General features: G+C 34.3%; 1 protein-coding gene across 1 annotated transcript in view; it reads right to left on the bottom strand.

Annotated features, from left to right (window-relative positions):
* Window positions 1–21,451, bottom strand: part of LOC145675126 (adenylate cyclase type 2-like) — a 1,402,841-nt gene extending 1,381,390 nt beyond the window's left edge. Inside the window, exon 1 of the mRNA XM_081745496.1 lies at window positions 21,176–21,451. The gene's annotated coding sequence lies outside the window, so the exon portion shown is untranslated. The remainder of the gene's footprint in view (window positions 1–21,175) is intronic.
* Window positions 21,452–27,347: the final 5,896 nt, after the last annotated feature.

Raw genomic sequence — 27,347 nt, 5'->3', positions numbered from 1 at the left:
TACGCCAGAATTTATTTCGGGAGGAATCCAAGGCTTTTTAGGGGGAAGTTTAATATCAAATGTTATTAAAGTTTGTCAAATTATCCCTAAAATTACATTAAATTGACAGAAGAGTCGGAATTTCGGGAACGGGCTGACTTTCAGGACGTACGTCTCTAATTTATACAATATTGTTAGGGTTAAACGAAAAAAAAAAAAATGTCGAAAGATGACACATATACCAATCATAAATCTTGAATACATAGCTATACCAATAGGAAATGAAATGTAATTATTAACTTTTACGTCCCACGGTTATGTAGGCTAGGCTAAAGGAGATGGTGATGATGAGAAATGAATGAAATGATGGAATAAAGAAAGTGGAAGGAAACGGGAGAACCCCAAGAAAACCACGCACACGGTGTTTGTCCACCACAAAATTCACTTGGCGCAAGCTAGGATCGAACCAAGGACTCCATGCATCAGAGGATATACCAATAGGATGATAGATCTTACTGTATATACACTTCTGGTCACAAAAGCTCAGACTGCCTTCTAGTAAGTCCGAAGAGAATGTTCCCATATCCTTATGAATTTCTTTTATGTTTATTTCATTTTCCCTGGATTTTTGCCACAGTCAAGAGTGGAAATTGAACGATAATATTGCAGTATACATATGAAAATTTTGTCATAGGTAAACAAAATGGCTACAATACAGGAAATTACGATAATATTTAGTCGTAAATTTGATACATCATGTGTATTTCTTGGTCTCGAACGATTAGAAAAAGCTATGTAAGTAGGGAAAACGCCGTAACCGTAACAGAGACTACAGTGATTAACCATCTGCTTCATGCGATTTGGTAATTGCTTCACTGGCAATTCGAGTGTCCCCAAAACATACCTTTATCCGGTGACCATATTTGTAACCAAAACTAACAAGTAATTTATAATAAACTCATCGAAGTCAGCAGGATAAAAGTTAGAATATTTGAAGATTTTTTTTTTTTTTTTAATATGCGATTCGTCCGATCCGTCTTTTGCACAGGAAGTTGAGAGGAAACTGGTCTTTGTTTTTAAATGTGATGGAGATTTTAGGAATCAAAGGATAATCACACTTACTTGTAATATCAGCATTAAAACCTTCATGCCTTATTAATTTTGTAAATATTATGTAAACCAACTGAATGGATGAATAAACTATTTCCTTAAAAGTTAGGTAGTTAGTTTAAAGTTAAACGTTTGTTTTTACTACCGTGGCTATATTTTGGCCCTTAAATCATATTTTTAAATTTTAAAATATCTGTAAAATAGCTTTGAAGACCAGTGCTTGTATCACATATATATATTTTGTCTGGTAAAATGAAACTTAGGGAAAAACACATTGGGCATGACTCCTTAGCCTTGGGAAGAGTGCCCAATGCTTGTATAATCTTAGTTTCTTCATTTGATCCTACCAAAAGAATATATATTCTTTCGCCCTAACTTCTTTAACTTGAAAGTATTACGTGATTTTATTATGAGTTTACATAGTTAATTTTCTTTTTTAAAAAATGCAAAACTAAAACACTTCACTAAAACTTTTGGAAAAGAATGTTACCAGGCACGTACACAGGAATTTATTTCGGGAGGGGTCAAAGGTATTGGGGGGATCAAATTTAATTTGATGATAAATTATATTAACATTTGTAAATTTGCTCTAGAATTAGACTAAATTTGCTGACAAATCGGAATTTCCGTGGGTCCGGACTACCAAAACCCACCCCCTGCGTGCGTCTCTGGATGTTACGTATAGCTACTCTCAGGCGCAACAGAATGTTTTGTTCGAAGGGCACTACTACTACTACAAGACGTCTATGTGGTATTGAACTGTTGTTATTCTACGCCCGAAGAAACGGGAAGTAATCGTGAAGTACGGTCATCTATATTCTCAGAATTGTTTTTGGTCAGAAAAGAAAGAGTACAAATGAAATGTAAGGCTTCATCAATCATTTCTCTGCTAATATCTGTCAAGTTACGAACTTTCTGCAACTGCCTACCCACTCTCATGTTATCCAACCATATTACGTATGAATGAACTATAGTTTCAAGTTCTTGAGCTTTCCGTTAGAGGGTCACATAAAAGTCTTGAAACAGAACTAAACCACTTTTCTATCTACTTAGCTTTATTGACTGACTTTATCTACATATATATACAAATTTTACAGTAAAAACGTTAAAAGAAGAGCGAATATTTATTGTAAAATTTATTGTATTGATTATGTAAAATTTCAGAGCTCTAGTTAATACGTAAGTGCGTGAAATTTAAGTTGTAAGATTTGGCACTAACAACAAATTAGAAAGTAACGTAATAAAAACACATCGTTAAAGCACTATAAAAGCTTAAGTGCATGAAATTTAAGTTGCAAGATTTGGCACTAACAAACTAGAAAGTAACGTAATAAAAGCAAATTGTAAAAGCATTATAAAAGCTTAAGTGCGTGAAATTTAAGTTGCAAGATTTGACATTAACAAATTAGAAAGTAACGTAATAAAAGCAAATCGTAAAAGCATTATAAAAGCTTTAAGTTGCAAGATTTGACACTAACAAATTAGAAAGTAACGTAATAAAAGCAAATCGTAAAAGCATTATAAAAGCATTGTATATGTCTTTCATTAAGTACAGTTGCACTAGTCATATATTCGTGGTGATTCTCGGAGGAAATTCTAGATTCCTTAAATGTTATAAAGTTATTATATTCTTGAATTATATGGCGGAGAAAAACAGTGAACAGAACTAATGTGGAGGGACGACCCTAGGCAATTTGCCTTCCCGTTCAATGGCATTATTTGTCACCCCCTTTCTTCGTAAAGAACAAATCTTAAAAAGACATTATTATAATTATGCTACCCAATCATAAACAACGAATGGAAGGGAAAGAGCACTCACACTTAAAAAGGCATAAACACTACAAATACAATATCATTATGCCTATTTTTTCTTTAAATAATAACCAGGGCCCGGATCTTGTTGACCTAAAATTTTCTAAAAAGTGACCTATAAAATGACACTAAAATTCCTGAAAAATGACCCTAAAATTCACAAAAATTGACCTTAAAACTTGCGTTTTTTAAAACGTTTATTTTGTTAAACATTGCCATTTTTTGAATGTCTATTAGATTTTAATTACCATTTCTCACTCAAAAGTTTTGTTTCAGTTAGTTGCATGCAGTCTATTGATCAGTCCATTGTACGGTATTGTACGTACTGAAAGGCCAATTCACTCTCGAATTGAAACTAGGAAGCACACTTAAAGAATAGAAGTTCGCAAGTGTAGACTGTATACATGAGAATAATATATAAAAACCCTTTAAAATCTTTGTACGTCTTCTAATCCATTTTTAGTTAAAACGTGATCACATCATTCACGTGGTCAATAATCTAAAGCCATGTGTTTGGCCACTTATTAAACCCTACCCCTAACCAACCAGCTACAGCTTAGTGTTCATTAACTTTTTAGGAATGCAGTTTTCCACCCCAATAGTCAGGAAGCAGGAAAAAAGAGATGACTTAGTATTTTTCAAATCTGTAAACAGTGTTCATTTTAAGATTTCCTTATGTAGAAGAAAACGACTAAAAAGACCGCAAGGGACCTGAAAGTTACCTTAAAATATTTAAAAAATGACCTGAAACTTCAAAACGGCAAAAAGTGACCAAAAGTTGACCCTAAAACAAAATACTTTTAGAACCTTGAGTTGATGGATAACGTTTTTATTTGAAGTTGCCTTGTCCTATGCGTAACAGAAAAAAGTTGACTTGTCAACAAGATCCGGGCCCTGATAATAACTATTATGTTAGTGAAATATAAAGCAAACACACATGCAGAGGAAAGATGCTAATCCTTTTTTATAGACTTCAATATCGAGCTTCAATCTCAATATATCAGTTTGCAATTTCAGTGCAGCTAGCTCTTTCATATTTACTTTATTTCTTGATTTTCCTTCTACATCTGTTATTTTTTTTTAAAAAAAGTTTCCACCTTCAATGATAAGGAACTTGTTTGTGACAAAGACAAAACTAGTTTTCATATCAAAACTGTGATAACTAACTTAATGGAACAGATGTTCGTTACTGTTCGAGAATTGAGTTCATGCATTTGACAACAATTAAGCAACTCATAACGGGATTTGTTTGACCATTTGCTTTAGCACTGTCCATGTGACCTTAAACTAATGCGACCTAAACATGATTGATGCATATAGTAATCAAATAGACAGTCAGCTTAGTAAATATAACTATCATCATCATGAAGTCTATTTCTAACTTGAAACACGGTACTTATTTTAAATAATAGTTATGACAGATTTTGCCGCTCCTTGAAAACTTGTCGCCCTATGCAAACGCACGTGTAGAGCTGCGATTGCTAATGTGATAGAGGGAAATAGTTACGGATTATGAAAAGTGACTTTTGAAATATCATCCAATGCAAAGTCCAGGAACAAATTTCTTTTCTAAAACCTCCATGTTTAATGATAGATAGAGTAGATTGTTCCTGTGATCGTTTGGTTCGTATCGATAACGTTCGTTGCGAGAAATCTCCGTAATGTTTTCTCGTACGTATTCTCTTTGATTCGAACAAACTAGTTTCATTCTGCTCTGTTTGCCGTGATCAAAGAGAAACCCCATATGATGAGTAAACTAAAGCATCCTTCCTCTGTATGATAGCTTTGTAGTTCATTTGTCTGTAAGAAACAGTTCTTTTTCCCCCTCTACCGACAAAGTTCATTACGTTTCACCAATAAGGTCGTTCCTCAAACTAAACAGGGTTTTGTTTGATATTGTTACTTCTTTTTCACGCAAACTAGTTATTTCGCTTGAGTCTTCCCCATTTGTGACGATATATCTGTAACAAGATAACTGTGATTTTGTTACTAAAACTACATTCTCGAATATAATTACTTTCTCTGAAGGGCAGTTTTCGTGTTACATTACAGGGTTTGTTTGCGTTTTTGCATTGTAGTTTTTATGACATACATCCGATGTATTGTAATTTTTCAGCACTTACTTGTGATGGTCCCCTTGAATTTCATCTATGCAAAGCTGGGTAATATCATATCGCCCAGCGCAATTTTTTTGCAGGATAATAAGAAAGAAATTAATGAAATAATTATATTTCTTAAACAATTATTTCGAATGGTATGCCAAAATTTGACCTCCACGATAATTATACCTTGTTCTACAGTTAACAACTTCGGCTTTTGCAGATGAATCGAGAGAGAAATACTAAAATTAATACAATTTTGTCAAAATTGCTCTTTGTTTATGTTTTGTAACATAATTTTCATGTAATATATATTATTAAAATTTAGGGTTTCTTCTTCTTCCTTCAAGTCACTGGCGCAAATTCCGGGGGGATGAGGGTGACATGTACCCCGATGATGGAACTGAGGGGGACTATCTCCCCCGATCTAAAATGTGATGTTCATCTATATTATGGATGATCATTGTGGATGCCTAAGTAGAAACGTAACAATTATAAATATGAATATTTCTATATAGATTGCAGAAAGTGTTCATGGCATTGATTTATAATACCGATGTGTACCTGAACATCATCGATATCTCCTTGTATATAATATACTAGCATATATTACCCGCTTCGCTGGGTTGAAATGAAAATTTAAATGCACAACTCCATATCTCATGTGTTTAATACCCGTGAAATATGCTTGCAGTAAATGTTAACATTATATCGCCTGTCATTTATGTTAACCCGCCGAGTGACACGGTCATGCGGGTTGCATATAAATACGTTTATTTTTATACCTATGATGAACTAACAAAGGATTTGTACGTTATGGACACTTGAATGGTCAATTATCTCAAGACACTGGTAATTAAAAATTAAAGTGATATGATAAAAACCATCTAGGGTCCAAATCCTAATAACCCCCCAAAAATGAAAGAAATTGGTTCAGCCGTATTAGCGTGATGAGCTAACAAAGGATTTGTGCGTTCTCTTTTATATAATAGATAAAAGGTTCACCTTAGAAATCAGATTCATCTATTGTAATATGAGTCTCATCTCCTTCCCCCTTCCCCAGAATAAGCCTCAAATCTGCCCATCTCCCAATGTTGAAGACAACTCTCTCCCCTGATTTTGCTCAGCATTGTTTTTCAACTTCATAAATATTTTGAACATCGCTTTATATATACATATATATATGTATAGGGCCGGATTTAGGGGGGTGCACCCTCCCTTCGTTGTAAATATATACACTATCTAAAATAAGAAGCTAGCAGTGAAAATAGCAACACTGTCCGAAACTTTCTGCGGTCGTTTTCGTTTAGGGCTTAAAAGACAGGACCTTTGGAAAAGCAATAGTCTAAGTCGATTTTTTGAAGGTTGAAGGAAAAGGTTTCAGCAAGCAAGCAATATAAAGCAATGAAGAAAACAAAAGCAGAATAAGAGAACATTTTTTCCTGTATGCCACTTGCGACCCTCTTTAAAATACTGCCCCCATGCTTTCTATCGGCATTATCAGGTGTAAAGAATATTGTTACATGTCACATTGAAGAATTTCAATGGGACTGATTATTTTGGTAGTTATGGTGCACTCCCCCTCAGAAAATCCTGGATCAGACCAGGCCCGTAGCCAGCCCAAAAATTTAGGGGGGGCGATAGAAGTTAGGAGGGGCCCGGCCCAATCATATTATACTTCATCACCATATCATAGTTCATTTGCAAGCCTAATGTGAAACTTTTAGGGGGCCAGCCAAAGTTTAGGGGGGACGGCCCCCCTAGCCCCCCGTGGATACGGGCCTGGATCAGACCCTATATATATATATATATATATATATATATATATATATATATATATATATATATATATATATATATATATATATATATATATAATGTAATGCTTGAACAAGTATGAAAACTAACAAAATTCGACGAAACAAAAAAGTGGAACTTTTCTGAAATAAGGCACGTAGTGCAGTGTTGCCAGATTGAGCTACAAGTAGCGGATTGACGATTTTTTTAAGTGTCCTCGGTACGAAAATTTCAAATTGGGCGACACGCTACTTTTAGTTATCTGCAGGCTATAACTCTTAAGAATACGCTTCTTTCTTATTTTCATATACGAAATCAAAAGTTATTGGTTTTACATAGTACAATAAAAGTTTCGTTTTCTGAATATTCTATTCACAACGAAGTATAATTTTAGTAAAACTAATATGTTCGATACTAGTTTAATTCTTGTTTAAGTTCAGATCTGATAACACTAGAGTTTTGTTGAGTTTATGCTGTTGCAGTATCACTGACTGTGTTGCTGTCTCAATTAATGTCTACACCTAATAGTTGAACAGAGCTATGTAAACGTGAAGATCACTAATTTAATTGTGTTACTGTATCCATATTACTTAGCATAATGAGTAAGTAGAATGACAATAAAAAGTTTCAAAATTCGTGACTCCTAGACAAAAATTTAGCAAATGAATTAAAGAAATTAGGAATATCAGTGAAACAGCATACTATAAACATTGTAAAATGTACTTAAGAACGTACAAAACTGACTTTATGCATTATATGTAAGTGTATAGCAGCAAAATAATTCATATTCATGTTTAGGCTACAAATAGTTCAAATTCGCTAGTTTTAGAGCAATTTGAAAATTCGTGACTCCTAGACAAAACTTAGCGAATGAATTAAAGAAATTAGGAATATCAGTGAAATAGCATACTGTAAACATTGTAAAGTGTACTTAAGAATGTACAAAACTGACTTTATACAATATATGTAAGTGTATAGCCACAAAATAATTCATTTTTATGTTTAGGCTACAAATAGTTCAAATTCGCTACTTTTAGAGCAATTTGAAAATTCGTGACTCCTAGACAAAACTTAGCGAATGAATTAAAGAAATTAGGAATATCAGTGAAATAGCATACTGTAAACATTGGAAAGTGTACTTAAGAATGTACAAAACTGACTTTATACAATATATGTAAGTGTATAGCCACAAAATAATTCATTTTTATGTTTAGGCTACAAATAGTTCAAATTCGCTACTTTTAGAGCAATTTGAAAATTCGTGACTCCTAGACAAAACTTAGCGAATGAATTAAAGAAATTAGGAATATCAGTGAAATAGCATACTGTAAACATTGTAAAGTGTACTTAAGAATGTACAAAACTGACTTTATACAATATATGTAAGTGTATAGCCACAAAATAATTCATTTTTATGTTTAGGCTACAAATAGTTCAAATTCGCTACTTTTAGAGCAATTTGAAAATTCGTGACTCCTAGATAAAATTTAGCGACTGAATTAAAGAAATTAGGAATATCAGTGAAACAGCATACTGTAAACATTGTTAAGTGTACTTAAGAACGTACAAAGCTGACTTTATACAGTATATGTAAGTGTATAGCTGGAAAATAATTCATTTTTATGTTTAGGCTACAAATAGTTCAAATTCGCTACTTTTAGAGCAATTTGAAAATTCGTGACTCCTAGATAAAATTTAGCGACTAAAGAAATTAGGAATATCAGTGAAATAGCATACTGTAAACATTGTAAAGTGTACTTAAGAACGTACAAAGCTGACTTTATACAGTATATGTAAGTGTATAGCCACAAAATAATTCATTTTTATGTTTAGGCTACAAATAGTTCAAATTCGCTACTTTTAGAGCAATTTGAAAATTCGTGACTCCTAGATAAAATTTAGCGACTGAATTAAAGAAATTAGGAATATCAGTGAAACAGCATACTGTAAACATTGTTGAGTGTACTTAAGAACGTACAAAGCTGACTTTATACAGTATATGTAAGTGTATAGCTGGAAAATAATTCATTTTTATGTTTAGGCTACAAATAGTTCAAATTCGCTACTTTTAGAGCAATTTGAAAATTCGTGACTCCTAGATAAAATTTAGCGACTAAAGAAATTAGGAATATCAGTGAAATAGCATACTGTAAACATTGTAAAGTGTACTTAAGAACGTACAAAGCTGACTTTATACAGTATATGTAAGTGTATAGCCACAAAATAATTTATTTTTATGTTTAGGCTACAAATAGTTCAAATTCGCTACTTTTAGAGCAATTTGAAAACTCGTAACTCCTAGACAAAATTTAGCGAATGAATTAAAGAAATTAGGAATATCAGTGAAACAGCATACTGTAAACATTGTAAACTGTACTTAAGAACGTACAAAACTGACTTTATACAGTATATCTAAGTGTATAGCCGTAAAATAATTCATTTTTATGTTTAGACTACAAATAGTTCACATCCGCTACTTTTAGAGCAAAGCCTCGGTACTTTTTGATCTTTGGATCTGGCAACACTGATGTACTGCACACAATGAAGTGTACGTAGTGGAGCATTACATCGGTAATCAAATACTTTACTCGTCGGCCTCTGTTCATCTCTGCCATTGAAGAACTTGAAGATCTACGCATTACAGATGAAAGGGTTCTTTTACATTCTATAGCTTCCATCTTAGTAATATTGATAAAAGATTTCTGTACGGAGTAAAAATATGTATTTTCCTGCCGTTATTTAAAAAAAAAATCTTCTCGACTTGTTCTTATATCGGTGTATTTCAACATCATTATCTGAAATCGTCATAGAAAGGCAACTATAACTTCTAGCCCATCGTTAACCAAAGTGTCACACTTTCGAAATTCGGGATTTTAATCGTGAATATGTATGATCCCGTACACATAGAAAAAAACCTATGTGGCGTACGTAAAAACGTAGGTTACATGCGTAAATCCTGTAGTTTTTAGAGTTATAGTACGACCATATATAATATCCTGTAGAAAACTATAACTGAAAACGTATGTTTTATAATACTGTTTGTATATGTGTTTCATCTGTACGTACTTTCCGTATGACTGTATATATATATATAGGAGGTAAGGATCTTATATACAAATGGACGTATATAACATATAGCTGACGTAGTACTATAGGGAAGGCTATTAGCAGTGGCGTATTTACGATTTTGTTTCGGGGGGGCTTTCCTAACTTTCGGGGAGGGCTTTGCCTGAAAATGTGAAAATTCTGCAAGATATTTCATATACTTTACTATAGTAAGTAAGATTTCGGGGGGGCTTAAGCCCGGAAGCCCCCCTAAATACGCCACTGGCTATTAGATATCAGACATCGTGCGGCGGCATGCTGTAACATCTAAGCGAGAAAAGGCAGTACATAAGTGTATGGATAACGTATGCTCCATATAGATTTCCGTAGTAAACATATGGATTCCGTATAATTGTACAATATACCGCTGTCCAGATAACGGGTTTTTCTCAGAGTACTCAATATTATTTTGTGTTAACAAGTTTATAAAATATTTGTTTCCGCGAAACAAATATTTCTCCTTTATTTTGTATGCGAATAATAAGAGTTCAAAAATGGTATCTTAGAACGCTGAGGCTTGGTCCTGCAAAAGTTCAAGGTACAACCGGTACAATCCTATAGGTGTGATTAGAGTTTAGCCTCCATTTTCACCAATGAGGCTATTTATAGGAGACGTGAACCTACATTTTGAGATGGCATCTGAACAACTGAAATGTGTAAAGTTCAATGCTCTCCCACCAGGAATCGAACTTGAGACCCTGCGCGCTAGCTACTAGACCACTAGGAAAGATTCTTTGAACCTTAATCTAACATGTCGTAGAATTAATCTAATTTGGTAAAACTATGGTGGATCACCACCCGGAATTCAGTACATATTTTAGCTCATTCCCTTAACTACTGCGCAATGAAACGTTACATATTATAAATATTGTACTATAAGATAGAGTTATGTTTCAGCTACAACACAAGACACTGATTCATTTGATTGTGTCTTCTGATATCGACATATCGACAAACGAGTTAAGACGATGCACTAACCAATGACACTAATCCCATCGTTGATTCTCCATGTCATGGGGCCAAGTTCACGCACCTCATCTTATGAATGTTACCATTTAGTTTCTCGTTATGTATCAAATAACGCCGTTAGTTTCCCTGCACAAACGATAAAATTCAAGTACTTTCGAGCACATAAGTTGAAGAATTGATTGATATTTTGCACTGGCTAAAACGGAGTCTGAGAGCCAGAGCCCTAGGTCAAGTAATAGTATAAGTAGTAGGTATATATTTAAAAGTAAATATATGTACAGCGTGAGCAAACGTCCTCTCTTTTATCTGGACATTTCGTTTTTGCAAGAGTAAACTAAGTGTCCGGGCGGATTTTCTCTAACAATGAAGTTGTCCAGATTTTTCTAAAAATTCGAGGGAAATGGAAAGTTGAAATAAATAGTTTCTTCTCGATTCTTGTAAAATATTTTGTGTTCGCAGAACCGTTTGTTATACCCAGACATAATACATACACACGCGCGCGCACGCACGTACGCACAAGATATCAAGAATGGAACTGTGGTCATATGAGTCAAATAGTGAGGATATTTATACTTGGAACACCATTATTTACATCTGAAACATCACTATTTATATTTGAAACACCATCATTTAATTTGAAATATCATTATCAACAATCGTCGATCCATTGCTGGATGAAGGTCTCTCCAATAATTTTTGACAACAATCTATCTTGGATAACATGGTTCCAAGAAATTCGCACTGCTACGTAATTTCGTCACGTCACCTTGTATGAAGATACTCTGTAGGTTTCTTCTAGTCATTTGTGGTATCAAAAAATTATTTTGTCTACTTTGTATGGTTAGTTTCCTAAGGGAATTATATCTATCCATCTATTAATATAGCAAGAGAGAGAACCGGTTGTTAACAATTAGAATAGCACCACTGTGTGTAAAGCTGTAACAAATATCTTATACTTTGTAAATTAATGATTTTCTCACATGTCCTCTTTTTACTTCATGAAATATGACAACCTTCTATGCACAATTTACAAGTTCGGCCTATGCTTTCAAATAAAATGTCCTTCAGTACGATTATTGATAACACTTTTCATTTGTAAGGAGCTTGGTTTACCAATCTTCTTTACATATTTATCGTCTCCACCCTGTGTCCGTTTGTCCACCCCGAGAGACAAAAAATGTGTCTCTGTCCGGAAGACAAAAGCTTTTAACGCATACTTGATGGGTCTCTATCAATTTTGGCCAGGATATACAAGGGGATCAAAAGTTAGGGACTGAGTTCTTTAATGGAGAAGATCTATCCTCCGGAAGTGGTAGAAACCAACCATTTCTGGTTTATCGTTCGTCATTATAGAGCAAAAACTGTAATAAGTAGTGAGAAATGGCTTCTTACAATGGAGCAAAAGCGATAAAGAAATGGCGTGAAGCCTGTTTTTCTTTTAATCCATTTAGCGTTTTAAGAAAACGTGGTATATTCTTTCTCAAGTCTTTATTCAAATAGGAAGTGGCAAAAATGAATCTCTGTCGCTTTCAACGTTGTTCACTATACAATAAAAACAGTATCATATAGTGAGATGAACTTTTCTGCAATCAGCTAGGCAGAAATATTTCAGCTTCATTATAATCTCTCTACTAAAACCGAATGTAGTATAAATTTACTACCACTTCCGGTTTAAATATCAATTTGAGAAAATATCAAGCCACACAAACCAAACTCCTTTGCATATTGCACACGTAGAGCCGCTGGTACTTGTTCTATTATTATTATATTATTATTATTATTATTATTATTATTATTATTATTATTATTATTATTATTATTATTAAAACATTTTTGCCATTGTAGTGGTGAAGGAAAATGGGGAAGATAAAATGGACAGACAGAGCAACAAACGAAGATGTTTTAAAACGGATAGGAGAGAAGAGGACACTTCTAGCCACCATCCTTCGTAGAAAGGCCAATTGGATTGGACATATCTTGCGAAGAAATTGTCTTCTTCACATGACATAAAAGGAAAGATGGAAGGAAAGCGTGGAAAAAGAAGAACACAGCTGATCGATGATTTGAAAAACTGAAGAAAATGTTGGTAGTTAAAAGAGGAAGCTGAAGATCGAGGAACGTGGAACAAAATTTCTAGGTCCAAATCTAAAATTAAAAAAAAAAATCCCCATTAGTTCCAGGATCTACCAAAGGGCAGAATACTTAATAATAATAATACATTCCACTAATAGCTGTACAAATAATTCATTGGGGCTAGAGAAGCCATTATGTCCTCTGATTTGCCCTGCTTCTTTCCTGTCCAAAGACCAATTTTTCTTTGATTCTGAAAGTTTGTTGTTTCTCCTTCCGAATACAGCAATTAAATTCTGTTTTGTGTTGCAATAGAAAACAAAAGTTGGAAGGCATTCTGCTATTCTTTCATTAAAATTAAAATGTTTACATACTTCTACAAATTTCCTACACAAAAAGTCATCGCCATGTTTTAAACCCCTCCGCGCCCTTTACATTTCTGAATAATGCAGACTAATCATTGTTTTAACTAGTTGCGTCCAAGCTTGTGGGTCACTGTACACCATAGGTTAAAAATCCTGCTTAATTAAAAACCCTAATTATTTATACTTGACATTAAAAAACAGCTACTAACCACCTGAAACTGCATACTATATTCATGTATGCAATTATTAAAGGAATTAATTATACAGAAAAATCCCGCAGATAGCGACACCTATTAGCGTCAGACAGGCAAGCGATAGCGTATGTAGCGACAGGCGCGCAGCCAGAAATTGTTGTTCGAAGGGGTTCAAGCTTTGTGGGAGATCCAATACAACAAACCACAAGCCATTACGTCTACATAGTACCGAACGAGTATTATGCTGCACTTGAAAAGACGATAAGTAATTGTAAAATACTTCCACCTATATTTTCAGAAAATATATTAAAAGTAGATTGTTTTTTTTTTTTTTTTTTTTTTTTTTTTTTTTTTTTTTTTTTTAATAAGAGAAAGAGTACGGATGAAGTGTTAAAACCATATTTTCATGCTACATCGATTATTTCCCTATTAAACAAGTATAGTTTTATTGATAATGCGTACAAATGTAAGTTGAGTTAGGAAACTTTTGGGGGTAAGGTCCAGACCCGGTGAACCCCTCCGTAAGTGCGCCCGTGCGAAGCTACAAATATTATCGTGACTGTTTACTGCTAGGAATTTGTGCGATGCGCTAATTCGTTTGCTGTTTACTATAAGGACTGAGTTTTCGACATGCTGTACACTATAGGTTAGTTAAAAACCTCTAATTTTTTTACGTTTAACTTTTTTTTTTCTTTTTGTTCTTTACTTTTGTTATTGATTTTATTTTAGTTTAATTCTTCATCAACTAACTTTGCGGCTAGAGAAATATTAGTGCTCAAATCTAAATATGATTATAATCCTTGTTCTGTTTTGAAATAATTACATTGAAACAATGTTATTTTACAATGCAATTAAATCGTCACAGTAATTTTTAAAATGTCCATTAACCTTGCCCCATTCACACCCGCACTAATTTTTAAAACATGTGTCAAGAATTAGTGCCCGTGGTGATGACCTATAATGTTGAAAAAACTATGTGCTGTTACACAAACGTCAAGAAAAGAAAGATTCTGGGTGGAGCTAGGTTCACGCTAGCCCCACTCACTCAACCGATTGAAATAAAACCTGTACAGAAAGTTAGTGTTATATTAGTGATATCGATACCACATAGATAGAAATTTACTGATATTTATTTCACCGTAAAAAAAAAGAGGGATCAGTTGTTCTCTTTGATGATGCACCCGTTAAAGATTTTCGTGTATCTTTTTTCTTTCTGATAGGAGCATTAATTTTCTTTCTATGTGATATCGTTAGCACTAATTTAACACTAACGTTGTGTATGGTTTCCTCTCAATCGGTTGAGTGGAGTTAGCGTGAATCTACCTGCACCCAGAATCTTTTTTCTTTTGTTTTTCGACGTTTTTGTAACAGTACAATTTTTTTTAAAACACTACAGGTCATCAGTGCTAATTGGGCACTAATTTTTGGCACATGTTTTAAAATTAGTGGGGGTTTGGGTGGGGTGAGATTCATGAATATATTTTTAAATCCACAAATTGCCCGCACGCTAGCGACTTCTAGTTTGGGTCAGGGAGGCAGGAAGTGCTACTAGCGACACTTATTAATATAACTGTTTAGTATTAGGAATTACGATTTTATGCTCATATGACTCTCATTATGCCTCTTGGCTGTCTACAACGAACATCATAAATTTCTTAAACAAGGTTCTATAACATCCCAGGATAGCGTAATACTCAGACTTGCCTCTTTCCCTTTTATATCAATTGTACGCCTCGTATTTACACTGAATTGTAATTTAACGAGAGTGGATTAGCATAAAGTTTGACAGAATTTCCCTGTAATCTATTTATATTAGAAAATCATCTCAGTGAGTGAGAAAGGCTAATTTCTAATAGTTAACAATCGCCAGTTTGTTACGTTAGCTATCTGCCTGCCTTTATTTGAAAAATAGATAGTGGGATGGTACTGAACATGAACATGCCTTAGGGTCGTGTTAAATATAAAGTTGTAATTTACTTGCATCATTTGATTTAATTGTAAGTTTAGCGTCTCTTTCAGCAGCAAGGCTAGGCTATATATGAGACGTGAACCTATAGCTTAACGTGAGATCCGAACCACACGAGCTTCCGCCTGGATTCGAACTCGGATCTCTCTCACTCAATAACCAAGTACGCTAACTGCTTAGCTACAAGGAAGCTAAATTACTTATGTAAAAAAATATCTATAAGTACAGTATTTATTCCATGTTAAGCACAACGTAATTTATTAACTAAGCAACCTGATCACAGTATAAAAACTAAACACAGTTGTTACCGTTTACCTTTAGGAAGTGCAATATTTGATCAGCTTTACCGTCAACCCACATGAAGTATACTGCCCATTAACGGACCATAAACATATTTAAGAGTTGAGTATTAAGATTTTTGCAAGCGCAAGTAATTGGGCGAACTAAAAAAGAAGTTAAATATAAACAAATAATCACGTGACTGAAAGCTTTAGAGACAACAAGTATCTATAATAAAATGTCTTACAGAACACCCTGCAAATTGTGACAAATGATAGTAATCTCTTGGACAAGAAACAGGTGTTCTGTAGGGATAAGAAAACCTGTTTTTCCTTTAAGTTTTACCATAGCACTTAATCTATTTCTAACAAAAACTAACTGAAATCTTATCTGCCAGCAGTATAACCCTCCAACAAGCAACGACTTCAACTTGGTTCGGAGTGCACACAATAAACTGCATACAGCATGATGTTGCTAACTTACAAAAATATTCTATTATACAGTATAATAGTTATAACATCTATATATTGCCTTAAGTTCGTTATTTTATTATTTCTGGAACTAATTGAAACGCAGTTTACTCTCTTAATGTTTCAATGATAACACGAAAAATAGAATATACTGCATATTCCATAATATTTTCTGCATTTACCTTTTTTCTATTTTCACAGAATTCTTTTTTTTATAATTGGGAATATATCTACTATTAACGGCTTCTGTTCGTATTATATCAGAACTGTATAGAAAAACATGTTTATACATGACTGGCCACAAAACCCAACAAGTTAAATGTTCGGGTGTGGCCAGAGTTGCCAACTTTTCTTAAGAAAAAATCGGGACGGGACAATTATACTATCATCGTAATCAAAACAACCTGGGAATAACTATAAATTAAAGAGGAGCTGCTAACTATTTTTTCATAAGTCAAATTAAAACAGAAATTTTAAAAATTAATTCTATACACAAAACTGTGCGTGTAACAGAATAAGTTATTCCTTTGTAAAAATGGTCCAGTAAAATATTATTAACTTTGAAAATCGATAAATTGGGGGCAACATGCGTCCCGAGGATTGTCCGGTCGGGACGCGGGACAAATAAGTCAGAAATCGGTAGGCTACAGTCCCGACAGAATCGGGACGATTGGTAACTCTGGATCTGGCCATAGAGAAAAATGATATCATATGATACGGACTGTTGTCCACACCAACATATACATATTTATAAATGTTATCGTTATGTGTTAACTTTATTGGAAGTGCACGCTAATTACGGAAATTATAATATTGTAATTGTTAATCGATTCGTTTTGGTAATGTACTAAAAAATTTAAGAACAGAGTAACAAAATAACATAAAAAACTTATCATATTATTTGTTTCGTCTATCATGGAAAGGTCGTGGGTTTAACCATATATGGGGGGGAGGGGCAAATGGGAACGAGGACTTTCAAACGGCCTTCTGGCCGCTCCAAATGAGATTCATCTCTTATCTCATAATTATAAAGATGTTTTAACACTTAATGCAAATGAATAATGTTTATAGTAGAATGTGAAAGAAACACATTTAAAAAAATAAACAAACCACGACAACGTGTTAAGATAATTAAAACAACTGAAATTAATCATCCATTTTGTTGCACTCGTTTGTCTAACTGGACGCATACAGCTGAGAATTTATTGCTATACTATTGCGTAACAGTGCCTGAGTTTGAACTCAGTTTTTTCTTCGAGTTTTTTCTTATCTATTTTGCTCTAAGTTTGTTATTTCAGAATTTCTCGAACTAATTAAAACGTAATTTACTCATTATATGTTCAATGATAACACTCAAGATAAAATACACTTAAACTGATGTATTTTTCGAAGATTTTCTGCATTTACCTTTCTATTTTTACAAAATTACTTCTTTATAGTTGAAAATACATCCAATATTAATGGATCCTTTACGTATTATATTCTTTACTGCTTAAACAAACATGTCTATACATGTCTGGCCACACAACTTCACAACATTGATGTTTAGATCTGGCCAATGAATAAGAAAATGGTACCATACGATACGGACTATTGTTCATATCAACTTATACATATTTATTAATGTTATCGTTATAATACCCATTTAAACGTAAACAAATGGATTTCCATAAACAATGTTCGTTTGCTTATGAGTGCTCATTTGTATATATAGGTTTTCTGCTTCTTTCGTACTTATAGATAGGCCTGCTTACAACTTCAAGTACTGTGAAAATTGTGTTTGAAAAAGATACAATTCTAGAAATGCATACTTATAATAATAATAAGTACGTACGTTGAGTTATTTATTACTCGTTTAATAGTCTGAAAGAAGATTGTTGGTTTGCTTCCAGTATGTAAAAAGCCTGCATCCCCTAGAACAGCTTACTGGTCATACCCATGAGAAAGATCCTTCCCTACATCTGCATAGTTAGCCCACGTAATACCAGAGATTTGATTCCTGGCAGAGGGATGCTCTGTTGTTAAACTTGTTGAATTAACTCTATGGAGAATTAACCCAAGGTTGTCTTCGACGATATCCGAATGGAAAACAAATTCATCCCATAAACAATGTTCGTGTACTTCTAAAAATACAGTATATTCTATTGACATATTTCCTTGATGGTCGGATGAGGGGGTCAAGATGGCTCAATAGTAAAGCGCTTACCTCTCGTGCAGGCCTGTATCCAAGAGGTGTCTAGGGGGCCGGGCCCCCCTAAATTTTTGCTGGCCTACCCTAAAATTCTCACGGTAGATTTGCAAATGGTAATATGGTGATGAACTATAATATGGCTGGATCGGCCCCCCTACAATTTTGGGCTGGCTACCGGCCTGCTCTCGTGCGTGGGATCCCTAGTTCGATCCCCGGTGAAGTAAGCTTGTGGTGATCAATATCGTGTCCGTGCGTTTTCACGAGGTACTCCCGTTTCCTCCCACATACTCATTCTACTAAATATTCCATCATCATTCACTTGCCTTAATCATTCATCTTTCTCAACCTAAAAGGCGTATTCGTGGAACGTTAAATTGAAAGATTTCATTTTCATTTCATATTACCTTCCAATAAGAACTTGTTTTAATTAGTTAATCATTTTTTCTTTGTACCAACAAATTGTGCATCAGATAGCTAATCAGTTAGTTAGATCTCCCTTATGGATAAACAGTTAGCGTTCGCACCTCTGATATGGGATATCTGGGTACCATTCCCCAAGCAGAATCATCTTTTGATAGGCATCATAATGATAGAGTTCTTTGCATTACCATTATCGCCACTTAAAAATTTGGGAATGATTTACTGTCTTTCAGTAGTTAATTTTTCCAAGATAATCAATACAAATTATTTTCAAGTGTTGTCCTAGGAAGCTGTTCTAGCGTACACAAGAGGGTTTCGAGGTTCTAACCCCTAATTGAGCAAGATATTCTGCAGAAATAAAAATAAAAAACTGCCATATTAAGATACGAACTCTGGAGCTTGAAATTTCCCCTCTTGACGAACTTCTATGTATGCTAAGGTTAGGAATAATTTTGATTATCAAATTATGCGAAGTCCCCGAACGGGTGCTTATTTCATATTTTGAGTAAAGATGTTCTCTGACTTCGTATATTATTTATTTTTTTATTTAAGGAAAATCTTCAGGCAGGGGTATGAACTTTATTAGTGTTGACTTAGTAGCGTGAAGTGATTGGGAAATTGTTTGAATTAAGAGTAAACAACTCGGATCTAGAAAGCCAGAAATAACAACCTTGTTATCTGATGCAATAACTATCATTAGTAAATAAAATTTATCTGAAGGCCTATAAACTCAGGAAATCTAGGTTAAGTAAATTAGGAATGTTTTACACATTATAATATAAACTATTCGTAGAGATAGATATGTTACCGCTGATATTAAGTAGTTTAGAAACAAAATTGCAAAAAAATTTACTACTAAGATCTCAATAAAAACAGCGGGTACGATGGCTCAGTAGTAAAGCAGTTACCTTTGATGCAAGGAATCCCTGGTTCGATCTCAGGCCATGTGAGTTTGTGGTGAGTGACATTGTATCAGTTCATTTTCTCATGGTTCTCCTGTTTCCTCCAACATCTTTATTCCACCAATTTTTTCATAATCATTCATTTTCATAATATCGTCCCTCTCCTTTAGGCTGTAAGACATAACAATAGGTCTTAAAACTATTGATTTCATTTAATTTCATTTCTCAACAAGTATACAAAGGGCTGTACACAAGGGATGGATGAACTACAATGGCGTATCTAGAACGTAAAAACTGTAAAGGCAGCTAGAACGCAGATTATGATAGATGTGTCATGAGTTTACTATAAACTTCTAAAACTATATAAATAATAGCTTAAATTATTTTTGTCACTCAAAAACCTGGGGGTTCTACAATCTTCGGCCCTGCATTAGATCCACCACTGCTGAGCTAAGACCCAAAATATGTAAATCCAAATTTTGGGGTTGGAGAATTTTTGTTTTAATTATTGGTATGATAACTAAAAATTCGTATAAAAATTATTAATTTATACAAGGACAACATATGATTCCACCTTACGCCGTAGATCCACGTCTCATATAGAAGGAACGCAAAAACTTAAACGAAAAAAACATATTAATTTTTATTTTAATTTAACGTCCCATCACTATGCTCTAAGGACGAGAGAAAGATGGTTTAATAATGATAATTTAACAAAAATGATGGAATGTAGAAAGTTTAAGAAAATTTGAGAACCCCGAGAAAACTGACGCACACAGTGTTTCGCTACTATAAAGCATACCTGGCGTAAGTATTGAACAAGGGACTCCACGCGTCAGAGGTGACCGCTCTACACTAAGCAATTGCGATCTCAAACACATATTAATGAATACCAGTTCAGAGTGAGCAAGAGGGGGGGGGGGTGATATATAGACAAGAAAAATTTAATAATTTTAAAAAGTAGGTTAGGTGTTATTTATGTTTCTTTCGGATAGGATGAGTCATGTCAAGAAATATAACGGGGTTATCATCCTTGATCCAGGAATCGGGGTCGGAGAGAATGAACATACATCATTCAAATATATGTCAATTTTGGTTATCGCAAAACGTCCTGTATTATTGTTTTTGTTTTGTTTTGTTTTGTTTATTTGTTTGTTTGTTTTAAACACTGAACTTTTCAATTATTCATAACTGAATTATTAGTAGGTAGCGCGCCAAATTTGTTATGATCCTTCTTGAAGTCATGATTATAATATATTAATATGACGAGAAGATATCGTAAAAGTTTCGCGAAGTTGATTTTTTTTTTTTTAAGGACTATTCGCAAACTTTCCAAGTACGTACAATCTTTACTTATTTTTTTAAAAAAATAAAGTTCTTTCTATCGTACGAGGAAATGGTCTTAAGAACAAATACACAATTACTATTTTTGTTTTATTAAACTTACCTCGACCAGTGTTTGGGGCGTCTTGGAAGACAGGTTCTCCGCCGGAGGAGTCACGGTGAATGATTTTTTTGTTAACAAAATTCGTCAACAAAATACAACACACTACACAATTGTATTCTCTTTATTTATTAATAAGAGTGATCTTATAATTTTTTTTATTATTATTATTACTTTTTTCTCTTTCTTTAATCGTTTAGCAACGAGAGCGCTGTATTCGGAGAAACAACAACACTGTAGTAGCACTGACTTAAAATAGAACGATCACCGACCGCGCGAGGATTCCCGCAAACTGCGAGCAACTGGTGTCCTTGACAATTTAAATACCGCTCTGTTTCAAGTTTCGATCACTGCCAAGAGATGTCTCTACCGACTGGGTTGTTTGTAGTACTCCTTTCTCCGACAGTGTAGCGCCTTCTCTCGGCCAAACCATGTGCAGTATTTTTCTATGAAATGCATTTCGTAGGATACAACTTTGCGTTCAAAGTAAAACTTGAAGAAAAGAAGTTTGAGAAGTGTTCAATGCTCTTTCTTAAGAAAAAAATCTTTTCGATTAATTTTCAATTCAAACTGAAAGTTGTAGAAATTAACTAACCATTTCTGGTAACAAAATTGGTTGTCACAGAACAAAGTCGGTAATAGATAGCGCTTTTTGAGATCAATTCAACGTCCGAAGGAAACGTTACCTCCACCTGAAACCGGAAGTGGTAGAAATGTATCACTACTTCCGGTTTCAATATTGAACTCACTTGACAATGTAAAACGAAAGTCACTTATTTATGTAAATAAATTAGTTTTATATATGTTTTTCTGATAGATGAGAGGTTAAAATAGGTGTATGCGCTTTGCTGAATGGTGTACTGTAAAGCAATGATGACCAAATGGCTACCCGCGAACCGGATGTTTCATCTAGCCTCAAACCAGAAAATGAAATAATAAATAATGTATTCCTTTTTTTTTTCTTTTTAACTCCAAGCTTCACAATGAGAACGTAGCTACCCATCAGGATACACTGAGTCGAGAGTTAGAGAAAATATTTTCACTAAGTTTTTGGTTATCAAGCCCGTTCTACAAAATGAAATGAATGAAATAAAGCTTCTATTTTCAATTCCCATGATTACGCACTGAAGCTAAACGGGACGGTGACGATGAAAATGAATGAAAATAAGGTAGAATGAAGAAAGTAGAAGGAAACGGGAAAACCCTTGAAAACTCACGAGCATTGTATTTGTTCTCATAAGGTTCACTTGGCTCGAGCTGGGAGTCGAACAAAAGGTCTCATGCATCAGAGGTGATCGCTCTACCACCGCCACTTCCCATACCATTCTGCAAGGTTAGGCAATGTGTACCAGGCCGATTTTAAGGAGAAAATATCAAATTTCACAGTTACTTTTAGCCCTCCCCTCTGGCATGGCTAATGCTTTATGCCTTTGGTGTACGTTGTCTCGGGTTCGATTTCCAGTGGGAGAATATAAGAATTTAATTTTACTATCATTCATTAATCCTTTGTTTCCTTTAATCGTGTGGCATTAAACTAAAAACTACTTTCAAACGGAAAATGATCCCCAAATATGATTTTTATTGCATTCTGGCCTACAGTGCGGTATAAAGATCCTTCACTGCTCTAAAGCACTGATTCGTAATCTTTCCTATTTATTGGTATCTATGAAAGTGTTCCATATTTCATACCCTTTATCTCTAATTTCTTGCTTTAATTAAATGTTTAAGTATTATCCAAATCTAGCGAGTACAGATTACTGCTGGTATTCACCATGAGACGAGACGAGACGAGACGAGACCAGAAATAAAGTTTCCTCGTTTCGTCTCGATTCTCAAAGAATTCTTTCTCGTCTGGTCTGGATTCTTGTAAAGCTTTTATCGTCTTGTCTCGAAATTTTTCTTGTCTGACTTTATAAATTTATGTTTAAAATATTAATTATGTCCTGATCATCATCTTTCTTTCATTAAAAGTTATCACAATCCTTCTGCGTCAAGAGAGGTCCACGAAAAGTATGATTATAACAACATTTAAACCGGTATATTTTATGGCTTGCTCATCTTTTAACGTTGATCAATGCTCTTCATTACCTAGGTATATGTTCGTACAATTACTTTATCAATTTATGGTTTTATACTGTGCATTATTTAACATTAGAATAGTAGTTGGTGCATAAGCCTTGTGTGAACTAACGTTGGTCATGAAAGTTGAGAAATTCCTTGTCTTGTCTCAATAAAGAGAATTGTATTGCTTATAGTCTGGTCTCAATCATTTTTAAGAAAGCACATGTCGTATTGTTTTAGAGACAAGACGTCTCGTGGACAAAACTAGTTACTACCCTTTCCTTGGCAGTACAATATGCAAAAGTAATCGACTATACAGTTGATCTGGGTTCAGTGGTTAGTTGGCTATACAGTTTAGTGGCTATACAGTTGATCTGGGTTCAGTTGGACTAACATCCGAATGGTACTGAATTCGATTCCCGGACGGTGTTTCTCAATTTTCGGCGTCCACACAAATTCATGAGGCAAATTGGGGAGTCACGTGAATAAGAGACATGACAGCCGCCACTAAGTCGTAGAAGCTCCTGAATACACTTGATACGCCGATGGAGCATGCTGACAACATGTTCGTCGCTAGGTTGCACGTAGTTCAGCCGGTCGCTAATAGGTGGCGTTGGAGCCGCTGAGGCCCACAAAAGGGACTGTTAGATCAAGTAGTGTGGTATAGAATCGACTTACTAGTTACGAATTTGATACGTTCCGTAACGCTATCCGTGAATCGGAATTATTTTTTTTCCTCTTTAAAAGCAATATATAAATACAATTCATTCGTTCCAGCTACAAAAATACGGTACTGTATTTTATTTAAAATTTACTTTACATTTTTAAATGTTTTTCGGTGTGATGAAAAACATACTAGAATGAAAATTTTCCAATACGTGTTAACTAGCATTTAACGAAACCAATTTTGTTCAAAGATGGAACTTATACTAACTGATAAACCTTATTGATCTGAACAAAATGGAATACGTGGGTGTGAAAGCTCATGCGTAATTCTTGAGAAAATCAAAGAAAAAACTGAACGATGAAGAAATGTCGGTCTTCCCCAACTCTATGGGGAAGACCGACAGGTTGTTGGGGTAATATCGACATCAACATTAAAACCTTATCTACTATGATAGTGTCACTAATAACTCCACATCGCACATTACTGTTTGCAAAGTAGTTCATGGACTTTAAAAACACAGGAATCTATAAGTTTAGGAATGTAGAATACCTTTATTTATAGCTCCGGAAAATGTTAAAAAATGTCACTGAGTTACAAATGAGGGACAGAATAATTACAAAATTTGTTTAGTAACAAGAAATATATGAAACAAGAATTTCTTGTAAAAAAAATAATGTACTAAATGTGAGCTAGTGCAGAGAGCAGAAAAATTGTGTACTTCATGATAAAGTATTTGTTAATTTATGTTAATTATATGCTATCAAAAGTGTGGTTATAGTTTAAAATATTAGTGTTAGCTTCATATATAAGAAAGAGCAAACATTGTACTCATATTTGTCTGAAATTTTACGTTATTGGCACACAAAGAAGGGATCGTCTGGATGAAGAACACAGTCCTCGTTAAACCGATGAAAATATTTCGTTGAACTCAATCAGCGGAATTGTTTTCGCCGTAAACTAACCTCGGCAGATAACACAATAATCTTCTTTTTGAGTTTTCTCATTTTTGTTACTGTGTTTTGCAACATTTTTGTATTTGTCCATTCTTTTATGTGTCACTACCTTTTGATTTTTCTATTTTACTATTTTTCTGTGCAGATGTTAAAAGTTTGGCACTATTGTCTTTCGCTTTACAGTACCACAATCTCATTTTCTTGGATGAATCCATACCCGTCTAATATAATTAATTTTTCTTCTAGTGCGTGTTCATTTTCTTCAGTAAATGTTGTATGTTCACCAAAATGTTTCTTGCACTTAACTTTCAATAACCTGTCACTTAATCCGAGGGACTTGAAAAGCTCGTGAAGCAGTAACAAGTAGCAATGTATTCTTTACGGCCTCTATGGCTTCTGACATTTTGTTCAAATTTCAGGAGCATCTCATGCAATGGAAAAAGGATGCAGATATTTTATTTTCTATATATTAATACTAATGTAGTATTTTTCATATATAGTTATTAAAAATCACAACGAAAGGGAGGGGAAAGCATCTGTCGAAAGTGTCCCAAATGTGAGTGTCGAAAGTACCCCGAATGTAGACCTATATGTTGCACTTAACTATATTTTTTGCAAGTTAGAAATATTGCACACTGATGAACCAACTACCTGTGATTGCACAACTTTCAGCTGTATGTGGTAAACCACGAGTGCAGAACAATACAACTTTTACTTCTAAACAAGAGCTTAACAAAACATACTCAAATTTTACAGTGACCCTTCACTTCTCACTTATCTCTTACACCTTACCTCATAAATTTAGATATTTCTCGTCAAATTATTCTACCCATTTTAAAACTTTTACAGATATACATTCCATACCCCCCACAGTTTCACTTAGTACTAATTACGCCAACTCCTTCACTTCCAGGTAGAATTGGCAGCGCTTTAAGCTTAGAAGTGTCGGTATTCCCCAACTGTCAGTCATCCCCTGAATGACTTAGCAAATCACACTAACCAAGGGGTAAAAGTTAGAGGGAACGCAAAGGTATGTCGTTCCCCTACTTCCAAAATATATCTATGGCGTCCCTCCACTTCCTAAAAATACAATGGGTATGTATGCACGGGAGACGGCGTGACGTCATGCGTCCCCTTATCCTTTCAGATTCGCTTTTACCCCTGTCACTAACATATTTGAGGATTGAGTCCTGGTCTCCCGCGCCGAGGGCGAGTACGATAATCATACAGTCATGGGAGAGTGTATGTTCGAGTTCGACTAATGCTTTTGACTGCTTCTGAATTACAAGCTCTGTCTGGTAGAGTTGCCTGCGGAACAGGAGTGGAGGATGTCTTGTCTCATAAAGTATAGTGAAAATGATCAGAATTATCTGTTTGCATTGTAAAAACTCTGTCTTGTCTCGTAGACAATTTCACTATACACGCAACGTTATTATTACCCACCTTCCTGTGTATTTTTCTAACTTCAATATATTCAAGATTTTTATTATACGCTGTCCACGTAAGTTTTCCAATTCAAAGATTCTTGTTATCCGGTTTTCTATGCAATTTTTTACCAATTCAATACACTGAAGATTGTTATTGCCCGCTTTCCTTATGCATTTTTCTAAATTCAACACACTCAAGATTTTATTATCCGTTTCCTATAGAAATTTTCTAATTCAGTACACTCAAGATTGTTATTGCTGGCTTCCTACGTACTTCTTTTTTTCAATTCAATATACTCGATATTGCTTTATAAGTTTTCAACTTCAATAAACTCAAGATTGTTATTATCCGCCTTGTTATGCATTTTTTTTTTAAATTCAACACACTCAATATTTTTATTATCCGCCTTTCTAGGAAATTTTTTTCAATTCATTACACTCAAGATTGTTATTACCCAACTCCTATATAGGTTTTACAATTCAATACACTCAAGATTGTTATTAGAGCATCCTTGTCACGTAAGTTTTAAAATTAAATACACTAAAATTTGCTATTACTCGTCTTACTATGTAAGTTTTTTTTTAATTCACCCATTTGTGTGTTTATATTTATGCTACCTAAATGCAGATTTTTTTTCTCCTATCCCCATATTCTAAAGTGTTCTTTCTGTTTTTCAAACTTTTCAGTTAGAAATATCTTCAATTCACAACATAAGGAGTTGTCAGTGATGATATCTGTGTGTATATATAAAAGAATAAATCCGCCGATCCACTCACCATAGGATATTTTGCTAGGGGGTCTCTTATAACTGATAACAGAAAGAATGTTTCTACGATCAACCTGTGATCCGACAGTATTCTAGGGAAGCCTGACCCCATCGCTTTCCTCTAGTTACTAATAGGTTGTACATTGATTTCACTCATCACCACATCTCCGACATTTTTAGGTGTAGAAAAACCTGGAGTTCTGTTCAAGTATTCTCTTTGGGCATCCCAAGCTGTATGTAAGACGGGATTTTGCGATGTGCAACACCGCAAGCGGGCTTCAAAGTTTTTATTCGTTTCCC

Source organism: Thermobia domestica, chromosome 18, assembly GCF_964235325.1.
Source record: "Thermobia domestica chromosome 18, izTheDome1.hap1.1, whole genome shotgun sequence".
NCBI classification, from domain to species: Eukaryota; Metazoa; Arthropoda; class Insecta; order Zygentoma; family Lepismatidae; genus Thermobia; species Thermobia domestica.
The sequence above is the reverse complement of the archived record's forward strand: the minus strand, read 5'-3'. Positions and strand labels throughout refer to the sequence as shown.